The sequence below is a fragment of the Cervus canadensis genome, chromosome 13 (genome assembly GCF_019320065.1).
Source record: "Cervus canadensis isolate Bull #8, Minnesota chromosome 13, ASM1932006v1, whole genome shotgun sequence".
In the NCBI taxonomy this organism is placed as follows: domain Eukaryota; kingdom Metazoa; phylum Chordata; class Mammalia; order Artiodactyla; family Cervidae; genus Cervus; species Cervus canadensis.
The window spans coordinates 4,158,073-4,170,083 of NC_057398.1; the positions used below are offsets into that span (position 1 = coordinate 4,158,073).

Genomic DNA, 12,011 nt, shown 5'->3' on the forward strand with positions numbered 1-12,011 from the left:
GCAGAAGGAGCTTCAGGATCTCTCTAGGATACCTATTTAGGATATAACAATGAGAAAGGTTAGCATCACTGACTCCATAGATGTGAGTCTGAGCAAACTCTGGGAGATGGTGAAGGACAGGGAAGCCTGGTGTGCTGCAGTCCACAGGGTCTCAGAGAGCTGGTCATGACTTAGAGACTAACAGACTGACAAAGGTATTTTTCAAAGAAGGGTTAAATGGCCTCCTCAAGGCCAAGTAGATAGCTGGAGATGGGCAGTGTGAAACTGGGTCTCCTGATTCTAATTTTAGGTTATTTGCATTATTCTAAAGTTAAAGAAACAGTTTTGAGATTTTGAAATGCAATATTGATATGCTCACTTTTCAAAAAGAGTTGAAAATACATGCTTTTATGTACTGAGAAACTCCTGACATGCGTTTGAAGGAGTAAGTGTGGAGAAATGTTATGGTTTTGTTGAGAATAAGTCCCAGTCCGTGGCGTAGGTAATTATTTACATTTTCTTAATGTGATATTAAGAAATTCAGTCTGAATTATTTGATGTTTTTTATAATTTATTTGCTTTTCTGCTGTTTTTAACTTACCACTGAGGTAAAAAAAAAATCTTATTTATCCTTTTTGTCTCTTCCTCCTCATCAGTTTTTTTTCAACTAGTTTTTTTTTGGTTACCCTGACATTTCCTGCATTTATTTATTTATTTTTGGCCACACCGCACAGCTTGTCCTCATCACTCTTTTAAGCCAAGTTTTCTAAAATTATAAAGAATACTTCTACATGAATATTGTCCTAAAGATTAAGAAGATTGTATTTGAACACCTAGGAACCAAATTCTTGTCAAGGTTAATTCATGTAGCACATTTATTATGCGCCTACTGTGTGTTTGGCACAGTCCAGGCACTGAGGCCTCAGCGGTGAGCAAAGTGAGGTCCAAACACTCTTGAAGCTGCGCCCGCCTGATGTGGCAGATAGAGACACGAGTGAGCGGATAGCCGTCGGGCCACGTGGTGCTGAGAGCTGGGGGATAAGGGAGAAGAGCCGGGGGAGGGGGTTGGAAAGCGAGAGCAGGTTCCAGTGACGTGCCCCGCGGTCCGGGAAGGCCCTCCCGGGAGGCGGGACCTCTCCCGTGAGAGGTCCGAAGGTGGCATCGGAGTAAGCTGTGTGAGTGAACGCGGTCTGTATAGGGACACGTTAGAAATACCTCTGATGGGACACAGTATGGAGATCCCTCAGAAAACCAAAACCAGACCCAGGGTGCAGTCCAGCAGTGACACTCCCGGGCTTTTATCTGAAGAAGACAAAAACACCAACTCAAAAAGGTGTCTGCACGCCTGTGTTCATTGTAACGTTATTCACAACGCCAAGATAAGCAAGCAACTCAGGTGCCCCTTAGAGATGAGTGAATAAAGAAGGTGAAGTGTGTATATAGATATGTATACACACACACACATGCATACAATGGAGTATTTCTCAGCCATAGAAAGGAATAAAACCTTGCCATTTATAATAATATGGGTGGACCTGGAGGGTATTACGCTAAGTGAAATACTTATGCTGTGTTGAATCTAGAAAACAAAACAAACATAACAAAACAAACAGACTCACAGATACAGAGAACAAACAGGTGGTTGTCAGAGGTGAGGTGGGTGGGAGGAGGGTGAGTGAAATAAGTGAAGGGGGGATCGAGGCACCAACTTCCAGTTATAAAATGAACAAGTCACAGGGATGTGACGTACAGCAGAGGGAATATACTCAGTGACATTACAACTTTGGTGACAGATGGTAACTAGAGTTACTAGTGTGGATCGTTTTGTAACATATAATGCTCAGTATCATGTCCAACTCTTCATGACCCTATGGACTGTAGCCTTGCTCATTCATGCCCAACTCTTCACAACCCCGTGGACTGTGGCCCCACCAGCTCAGTACATGGGATTCTCCAGGCAAGATTACTGGAGTGGGTTGCCATTTCCTCCTTCAGGAGACATTCCCGGACAGGAATCGAACCTGCAGCTCTTGCGTCTCCTACATCATCAGGTGGATTCTTTACCACTGAGCCATCTGGGAAGCCCTTTGTCATGTATAAAAATCCCAAATCACTATATTGTACTCATGAAACTAATATAGTATAATACTTTAAGTCAGTTATACTGCAATTTAAAAAAAGAAATCTGTATACATATAAATATTTTGTGAAAAAATTTTTTTGGTAAGTAGTATAAAATACTGGTGTTGCTTTCCACTGTAATTTATAAACACCTCTTAATGTCTAGGTAACTCTTCTTCCACTCAGCTTTTGACTTTCAACCTGGGAGCATGGGAGTTGCAGTAGTTGTAATCTCATAGGGTTGCTTTAAAGATTATGGGTATGTGTACATGCACACACACATGCACACATACACATAGGAATGTGCATGCACATATGTACGTATGAAGTGCTTAGAGTTTTGTCTGTATAAGAGTAAATGACCATTAGCTATAAATTTATAGCAGACTGGATCTGCAGTTTATAGTAAAAATTAACATGCCTATCCTTTTGTTTGAATTAAAAATAAGTAAATTAATTATTTTAATAATGTTATTAATTATAACATTAATTATTAACTATAATATAAATATCTATTATAATATTAATTATTAAATATTATAACCAACTATTATATTATTAACAAATATTAATTTAATGATTAAATAAATTATTATTATATAATTTGATTAAATAATTAAATAAATTAATAAAGGCTCAGTATTAGGGAGTTGTTTCTTATATTCGAGGTAAACTTAATACCAGTTGTTTATGAGAGTTCCTGAAAACTTGGTGGTGGTGTCAGCTCTCAGTTAACAACTTTGCTTTGGTTCACTGTCTGGGGCAGGAGGACTGATAAAAGAAACATAATTCAAGCTTGCTTTCATGATCTCCTCACCCTTCTTACATGGAGGAAGCTGCATTGAATCTAGCTTAACAGATTTCATGCACACACACACATACACACACATGCTATAAATTCCAGACACAGTAATGTTTAAGGTCAAAGACTAGTACCATAACATAAATTAGAAATAAGCTATTTTTTAGAAAGAGTTTAGTGAAATCTCTGAAACAGCCAAGGAAGGAATATTTAATGTATCAGTGAACTGAGGTTAAAAGACTGCTGTCCGTGAAGCTTCTTACATTCTTATAGGACTGTGTATACCATAGAAACTGTTATGTGCTTCATGCAAGAAATTGTGTGGTGCCTATTTTCAGTTGCTTTTAAATCGATGACCAGATTATTAATTTCTAGAAGAACACATGTAAGTTGTCTTCACATCTATAATTTTATTATAGTTTTGGGAACTTTGGATTTACATTTTGATGGTCATAATTGTATTAGAATGGCGTTTGTCAACTTTATAGCTTTCTGGGGTTTTACTGGTGATCCACTGGCAGACAATGAGCTATTTGAGGACCCTTTCCTTTAGGTATTGTTTGTAGTCAAAATTATACTTCGTAATTATCTTTTTAGTGATAAACTTTAAAGAAACAGCTTAGTCTTGAGATATGTTAGCAAAAGCATCAGGAATATTGTTTATGTTTTAATAGTTTTTCACAGGTTTTTCCTCCTTTATGTTAAGATGTATCTTGCTAGGGCGCACTGCTGTACTTTTCTGTGTCTTTGAGTTGAATGGATCAGGACGTGATCGGTCGTGTGTTCATCCTTCTGACGGGCGTGTTATCCGATACCCAGGGAAGGGTTCCTGGCAACCCTGAGCAGGAACACTGATTTTGTGCATGCCGTGGGCAGACCCTGGAGGCCCAAGCCCTAAGCGAACAGCAGACAAGCAAGAGCGCCTCAGCCCAGAGTCTCCTGATTCAAAGCAAAGGAATAAATCATGACATTACAAGGGGGTATCCGCTGACTTATTGCTGTTTTGTGACCGGGGGTAGGGAGAGATTGCTGTTTAAAGCCGTGTCATCGGCTCTCAAGTCAGCCGGGCGTGAAGCCTTGTCATGTGCTCTGTAGCTGTGCCCACCCAGACTTCCCCTAACTAGTCAGCTGGGGCCGCGCGTTCTGTCTGCGGCACCGGGCTGCCCAGCGTCTGACAGCAGCCCTCTCGTCATCCTGTCAGTGATGTGTTAACCGGAGTGTGTCCTCGTGGCCTGCAGAAGCAGGTACAAGCGACGCTCCCTTCTGAGCAGCTGTCTGCGTGTCGGCTCCCACGCCGACCAGCATTTGGCGGGCGGGCACACCCTCGCGGCGCCCGTGAGTGCATCAGTCACAGAGCGCTGGCTGCGGGCTCCACGTCCCACGCCCCGAGTGCCCGAGTTGCGCTGAGTCACTGTCCTCTCCTCCTTCGTTATGGTCGCCCCCAGGCGTTTCAGCATGTGCTTTCCCCCCTGCTCCCGTTAATACCATCCAGGGCCTCTGCAGAAGGACACCCTGTGATCCCCGGGAAATGGGCTGGCGAACTGCAGACTCACAGGTGGGGTTGGATGGAGGGGGAGTCTGGAGGTCCAGCCTCTCCATCTGGGTTTTCCATCGTCTGCACTTACACCACCTGTATCCGCATTTCATCTGAAGCCGGCTGTGCAGAGAACCTTTCTGGAGACCAAGAACTGAACAGTCGGGGTGAGAACAAAGATTACCCAGTCTCCTCCCCACCCCAGATGATGGAAGTGTGTTTCCCCCCTTAACGATTTTAAAGCTATGGCAGAGTGGTGCGGTTAACAGTTATTACCCCAACCTCTCAGGGAAAGGTAGTCTGGAAACAGCTTTTGGGTTTTTATTTCTTCCCAAAGCCCACAGCAACCAATCACATCAGCTGACCCTGCAGACAGTGACTCTGCTGATCAGCGTGTTATTTTACTTGATCCTCTTCTTTGGAACACTGTGTTTTCACACCTTGCCAAGTGGATGTGGCCAGTGTGCAAGCAGGACTGTTGAGGCAGTTGTGTGACACTTTGTGGGAAGTTATGTGTGGAGGAAACTTCTCAGATGGGAAAACTGCTTGTGTTTGCATCTCCCAAGTCTCGGGGTGATGAGAGATGCTTTTCATAGAAACGAGGACATAAAGGGTCAGAACCGTGGTGGTGTGTGTGTGCAGTAATTTAATCATTTAATTGTGACTATCACAACAGTTTATAGAATAACCTTTGCACTAATTACGTAATGTAATATGAAGTGTTCACCTGACATGGAAACTGTCAGGACAGAAACGTGTCTTATTGCCCCTTTGGCACTTGTCTCTTTGAATAATAGTAATTATAAATAGTAATGATGTTAAAGGTTTCTTCATAAATTCTGAAGTTTACAAGTTGAGGGCAATTTCCATACAGTCTTTAGAAAAAGACTTGTGTTCAGCTGTCTTCTACTAGATTTTAATTTTTTTTTTTTAAACTATGCCCAAATTGCAATTCCTTGGTGGGAAAGTTATCCATCATCTTGTACCCTTTCGGCTATATGAGTATCTGTCTTGTTCAGTCTGTACTGGAACTTGGTTTGGTATCTTTGGGCCTTCATGTAGTTCTAAGTAGGACACACTGCTTTCTTCCCTTGGAAAGGGGTATTTTCTTCGCTCATTGGATGTTCATGGTGCTCAGGGAGGCTCCTGCCTCTTGTTGTGTAGAAACAAACTGATTTATTCTTGGTCATGGAGATCAGTCGCTCCAGCCAGTAGATCAGCCCCAGTTAGCCTGCTGGTTCAGTGGCGTTTGGAGGGCCAGATGGCATCTCATCATCCTGTTCAGGTGGACGCCTCCCGTCTGGAGGTCCGGTCTCCAAACCAGAAGAGCTCTGCTCAGCTGGGGCAGAAAGGAGAACTTGCCCAAGGGGTGGTGTTAGGTGTGGTATTGTGGGGGCCACCCCACCTCACCCCGACCCCTGATCCCGTGTCTTCAGGCTCTGGGATAAGCAACACCATGAAATGTTTTCTGATTCAGAGCATGTCCTGCACCGTGTAAAACAGAGCTGCCCCCTCCCCGCCAAGGGTGCTGCTCCCCACGGGGGACATACCTGGGTCTTGGGTGCGCAGCCCCCCTTCCAGTTCGGCCGGTGGCTTCTCCGCTCGAAGAGTGGGCGGGAGGAGTCGCGGCCACGGCCCTGAGCCTGCCGTCACTTTGCAGTTCGACAGATAACCCTGTACGCAGTGCCGTGCCCTCAGGCGTGTGCATCTCTGAGTCCGGCGGTGGCCGTGCTGGCAGAGATGGCAGGTCCTCACCCAGACCTTCGTCCAGCCTGAGCCTGACCAGGCCTCCTCCTGGACGGAAGAGGTGCAGTGTCGTTAACTGCTGACACTGCGTGGCCCAGCTGCTTGCCAGGGAGATGCCTCCCTCGAAGCCTCCTGCCACCGCACCTCCCGAAGCAGGTCCAGTGGCCCGCCGGGGGCCGCTGGCGGTGTCGCCCTGCGGGAGCCGGCCTCCCAGGGCCCAGCATGCATCCACCCTCCTGCCGCGCGTCTCAGGGCCTCTGCCCTGTCCTCTGCCCCCGCCCAGGACAGCACAGGTGCCCCCAGGGTGCAGGCGGGGAGCGGAGAGGGAATGCAGGGCGGGGGGCAGGCATGGAAGGCACCACTTCCCCAGACCTGTCACACCCCCGCAGCTGACCACCGTGATAAATAGTGTCACGGGAAGAGGGGAGTGAGTTAACAACCTGAGGAGCAAACCAGGAACTTGCTTTTCAAGGAGACGTTTGGCTTTGGTTGAGTTTTCCAAACAAGAGTGTAACGGTTTTTATTCATTTAGTATTGATAAAATACTCTTATTTGCCAGGTACTGGGAATTTCAAGGTCATTTATGATTCTAAGTCATAAATAATAAATTAAATCGGGTCAGTCAAGGCCGAGGCAGCGTGGCTAGGACTCTGATGTGGGAAAGGTAGGAGAGAGGGCGGTAGGTTAAAGAGTTGACTCCAGTATCACACCTGGTTCTTGGAAGGAAGTTGGTGTTTTGTCTTGGAAATATTTACTTGTGTGTGTGTGTGTGTGAGAGAGAGAGAGAGAGAAGTCGTGCTACAAAATTTGGCTGGACAGACAGGCAGTGGCCAGATTGTGAAGAATCTCGTTTGCTAAATTAAGGGGTTTGGATTTTATCCAGCAGACTGTGGGCAGGCAAATAGGGGACATGCTGTGACCAGCTTTGTTTTGGGGACGGGAACTCTGGTGGTGTTATATTAGTAGAAGAAAACCAGAGTAGGGAAACTCTGACTGACAGGCGTCCAGTGAAAAGGCAGTCACAGCGATTCAACCAGAGTGGGCCAGCTCCTGGATGAACAGTGACCACGAAAGGCAGATGAGGTTGGGGTTGAGAAACATGGCTAATAAGGGGACGTCTGCCGTGTGTAGAGCCTGCTTGAAAGCAGGTAAAGAAGAGGGGCAAGTTTAGACTGGCAGAAAGGACACACGCTCACCAGGTATTTACCTAGTGTCTGACGCAGCGGGGCCGAGCCTGCTGCCATTTGCTATGAGAAAGTGGTGACTGTATGGAGTGTGTGTGCGCGAGCACACACACACACACACACGCGTGGATGCTCGTGTGCTTGTTTATATATTTGTGCTCAGTTGCTCAGTCGTGTCCAATTCTTTGCAGCCCCATGGCCTGTAGCCCACCAGGCTCTTCTGTCCATAGACTTCTCCAGACGAGAATACTACAGGGGGTTGCCATTCGCTTCCTCAGGGGATCTTCCTGACCCAGCGATTGAACCCTGTCTCCTACATTGCAGGCAGATTCTTTACTGTCTGAGCCGCCAGAGAAGCCCATGTTTATATATAGGTGTATACATGTAAAAGTCTTTGAGGTGCATGCCAAATACACATATATGTACTCTAAGTATGTATGTGAATATTATATACAATGTGAACAATACAGCATATAATATATATGTGTGCAGTTTTTCATTCTCACTCAATTATATGTAATTTACGAATGGTTAGAGTCATTTTGCTCCACTTGTGAAGATTCAGACACTCCTTTGGGGCTGCCTTGCACCTGTGGTTGTCTTTCCGTTGCTAGTGGTTCACCATCAGTTTTGTTCCTGGTTAAGAGATATTTTTAGGTTATGATTTTCAGAGATGCCTAATGGTTTTAGAGAATAGGTTCAGTCAATTAGGTTTTATTTGTCGGTTATTTGGACCATGTCCCTCAATACGGTAGTAGTGTGATTTTACCAATATTATCTTCTAAAATTAGAGCCAACATTCGCTGGATCATTGAAAAAGCAAGAGAGGTCCAGAAAAATATCTATTTCTGCTTTATTGACTATGCCAAAGCCTTTGACTGTGTGGATCACAATAAACTGGAAAATTCTGAAAGAGATGGGAATACCAGACCACCTGACCTGCCTCTTGAGAAACCTGTATGCAGGTCAGGAAGCAACAGTTAGAACTGGACATGGAACAACAGACTGGTTCCAAATAGGAAGAGGAGTACGTCAAGGCTGTATATTGTCACCCTGCTTGTTTAACTTACATGCAGAGTACATCATGAGAAACGCTGGGCTGGAAGAAGCACAAGTTGGAATCAAGATTGCCAGGAGAAATACCATAACCTCAGATATGCAGATGACACCACCCTTATGGCAGAAAGCAAAGAAGAACTGAAGAGCCTCTTGATGAAAATGAAAGAGGAGAGTGAAAAAGTTGAATTAAAGCTCAACATCCAGAAAACTAAGATCATGGCATCCAGTCCCATCACTTCATGGCAAATAGATGGGGAAACAGTGGCAGACTTTATTTTTCTGGGCTCCAAAATCACAGATGGTGCAACAAAATGCAGATAGTGATTGCAGCCATGAAATTAAAAGATGCTTACTTCTTGGAAGGAAAGTTACAACCAACCTAGACAGCTTATTAAAAAGCAGAGACATTACTTTGTCCACAAAGGTCCATCTAGTTAAGGCTTTGGTTTTTCCAGTAGTAATGTATAGATGTGAGAGGTGGACTATAAAGAAAGCTGAGCGCCAAAGAACTGATACTTTTGAACTGTGGGGTTGGAGAAGACTCTTGAGAGTCCCTTGGACTGCAAGGAGATCCAACCAGTCCATCCTAAAGGAAATCAGTCCTGGGTGTTCATTGGAAGGACTGATGTTAAAGCTGAAACTCCAATATTTTGGCCACCTGATGGGAAGAGCTGACTCATTTGAAAAGACCCTGATGTTGGGAAAGATTGAAGGCAGGAGGAAAAGGGGGCGACAGAGGATGAGATGGCTGTATGGCATCACTGACTCAGTGGACATGAGTTTGGGTAAGCTCCAGGAGTTGGTGATGGACAGGGAAGCGTGGTGTGCTGCGGTTCATGGGGTTGCAAAGAGTCAGACACGACTGAGTGACTGAACTGTACTGACTGAAAATTAGAGATTTATGTTTCAGTTCATGATTACTCAGCTGAAAACATTGGATGATTTCATGTAAGCCAGTTTTTTCTTTTATGCTGAAATTTACTATGTAACAGATGAAACAGTTGAACAAGAGTGATCTCCAGGTTTCTTCCTCATTGTCAGTTGCAGGATTCTTTAATTGTATGGTTTACTTCTTAAATAACTGCCTCATTTTTAAAGTATAGTTTATATATAATTCACATGAACGTCCTCACTTCCAGTCCTCTAGAATCCAGTGTCTGGAAGCTTGTGTGGAGAGAAGGCAGGTATGTTTGAGCTGTGTTACAGTGTCAGGCTCCTGAATATTGTGGAAAAGCAGATGGGTCTCCTCTAGGAAAAGCAAAACTGCTGCTGAATCAACTTGAAGAGTGTGAACTAGAGAGCAGAGAGAGCAGTAAACTTAGTGACGAGAAAGTCACGGAGGGGAGGAAATGGATTTGCCGGCGTGGGTGTTTCTGTGCAGCATGACAGCTGCAGAAATGCAGAGTTGAGGCTCACTCGAGTGTAGGCTCCTGGAGGGCAGGGGTCTCATCTCTCTCGTTCATCATCCTGTCCCCAGCACCAGTAGCAATGTCTGACACCCGTGTCCCCACGACTAGTTGTGTGATTTGGGGCAGCTGTTTAACTTTGCTTCGGTTCCCCCACCTGTAAAATGGACGAAAGCATGAGTACATGAAAGAAGCAAGCCAGCGAGACAGCGTTAGAGCTGTTTGGCTCTCCAGCCAAGAGATGAGCAGAGCTTTCCCAGGGACTTGGGTGCAGGGAGGTCAGGATGAATGTTTGGTAGTGAAACAGCTGGACACACCGCCCTAGAGGAGGAAGCAAGAGTGGAGTATAAGATGATGTCTTACTATAAAAAAGCATTGAAAAGCACAGGGTACGCCAGTCCCTGTCTTCTTTCATGATACGGGATTGCTGTTTCAACTGTCAAGTGGAGGGTTGGAGTTTTGCTCTAGTAAGAATGTTGCATAGTTGGAATAACCTTGCAGTTTTCAGGTAGCCAGTTGCTACCTTTCTTGGCCCAAACTTTTAAATATGAATGTAAATTAAATGCTTTTAAACAGATGGTCTCTTTATGCTTTCCACTAAAATTTTTTTCATTCCATGAGGAATTTATCGCTGCAGCAGTTTATCCTGTGTACCCATAACTGTTTATAGCACTTAGGTTTCTGAGTTAAATATTGATTCACTTAAAAATCAAATGAAGTCTCTAATCAATAATTCTTGCATTTTATGCATAAATAAATTCCAAGGGGACATAGGTATGTCCCTCAATAATTCTTATGGAACTTTAGTTGCAGGCAGAGGGACTTTTACAGAAAAAAAAAAAAAGACTCTGGCTAAGAGACGCAGAGCCCAGAGTAACAGGAGCAGTGACGGGTCAGGATGAGATCTTTACTTGTAAAGTGTGTGAATTAGAATCGTGCTGTTTTCTGTTGCGGTTGTCACACTCAATGGACCGTCTTCCTGTCGTCTCCTTGGAAATCTGATAATGAGTTTTTTTTCCCTCTTCAAAATACATGTTTACCGAATCACTTAAAACATGGCCTAGTTGTATCAGGGGGCTGATTTCCTTTAATAAATATATAGTTTAACTTTCAGAGCAAAGTATAAGTGAGATTTCACATCACAAAGGGAAGGAACTTGGGTTTCACTTCCAACTAAGTATACTTGCAGATCGAGATGATGACTCATAGAATTTTCGTCAGTTCCCTCTGTGACATTTTGGAGAGACTGCTCTGTTGGTTTCCTGCAGACTCTGATGCCTGGGGAAAGTTTTTTACATTGCACCTCTATCATAGATTTTGAATTTTTCATTTAAAGGTCAGCTGTTCTTGTTTGTCTGTTCAAAGACTCCTTCTCTGCTATATAATTAGTATAAAATGTTTTCAGCCACTATATATTATTCAAAGCCTTATAATGATGGGGATTTTGAATCTTTGTATATCAAAAGCCAGGTTAAAATAATAGTTATTGTATTCCGGAGCCTCTGGCATTGGTATCCTGGCTTTGCCACTTGCTAGTTGTCTGAAGTGAAGTGAAAATGAAAGTTGCTCAGTCCTGTCTGACTCCTTGCGACCCCATGGACTATACAGTCCATGGAATTCTCCAGGCCAGAATACTGGAGTGGGTAGCTGTTTCCTTCTCCAGGGGTCTTCCAAACCCAAGGTTCGAAGCCAAGCCTCCTGCATTGCAGGCGGATTCTTTACCAGCTAAGCCACGACAGAAGCCCAAGAATACTGGAGTGGGTAGCCTGTCCCTTCTCTAGCGGATCTTCCCGACCCAGGAGTCAAACCGGGGTCTCCTGCACTGCAGGCGGATCCTTTACCAGCGGAGCTCCTTGTGTGACCTCAGGCCAGTGGTATAACTTTCCTGCAGAGTCCTGGTCTGTGAAGTGGGCATAATGATGCTAGTACCTAATTCATAAAGTGGTTGTAGCATAAACCTGAGTGTGTCAAGTGCTGAGAATGTGCCCGGCCCAGGGCCACTTTGCATCATGTAAACGTTTACTCCTCACTGTGGTCAGTGACAGCATAGCCCTTAGACTTGTGGCCACAACGGGAAGGTCCAGTTCCCTTCATACCGTGACTCAGTTCACTGTTAGCAACCTTTGTTGTCAGGTTTCCCCACTTTCACAGGCCCCAGGTCTTGTCTCTTTCACGTGGCT

General features: G+C 44.6%; 1 protein-coding gene across 4 annotated transcripts in view; it reads left to right on the forward strand.

The window, feature by feature from the left end:
• DENND1B (DENN domain containing 1B) overlaps nucleotides 1–12,011 on the forward strand; it is a 285,090-nt gene that overhangs the window by 161,258 nt on the left and 111,821 nt on the right. The gene's annotated exons all lie outside the window — the stretch shown is intronic.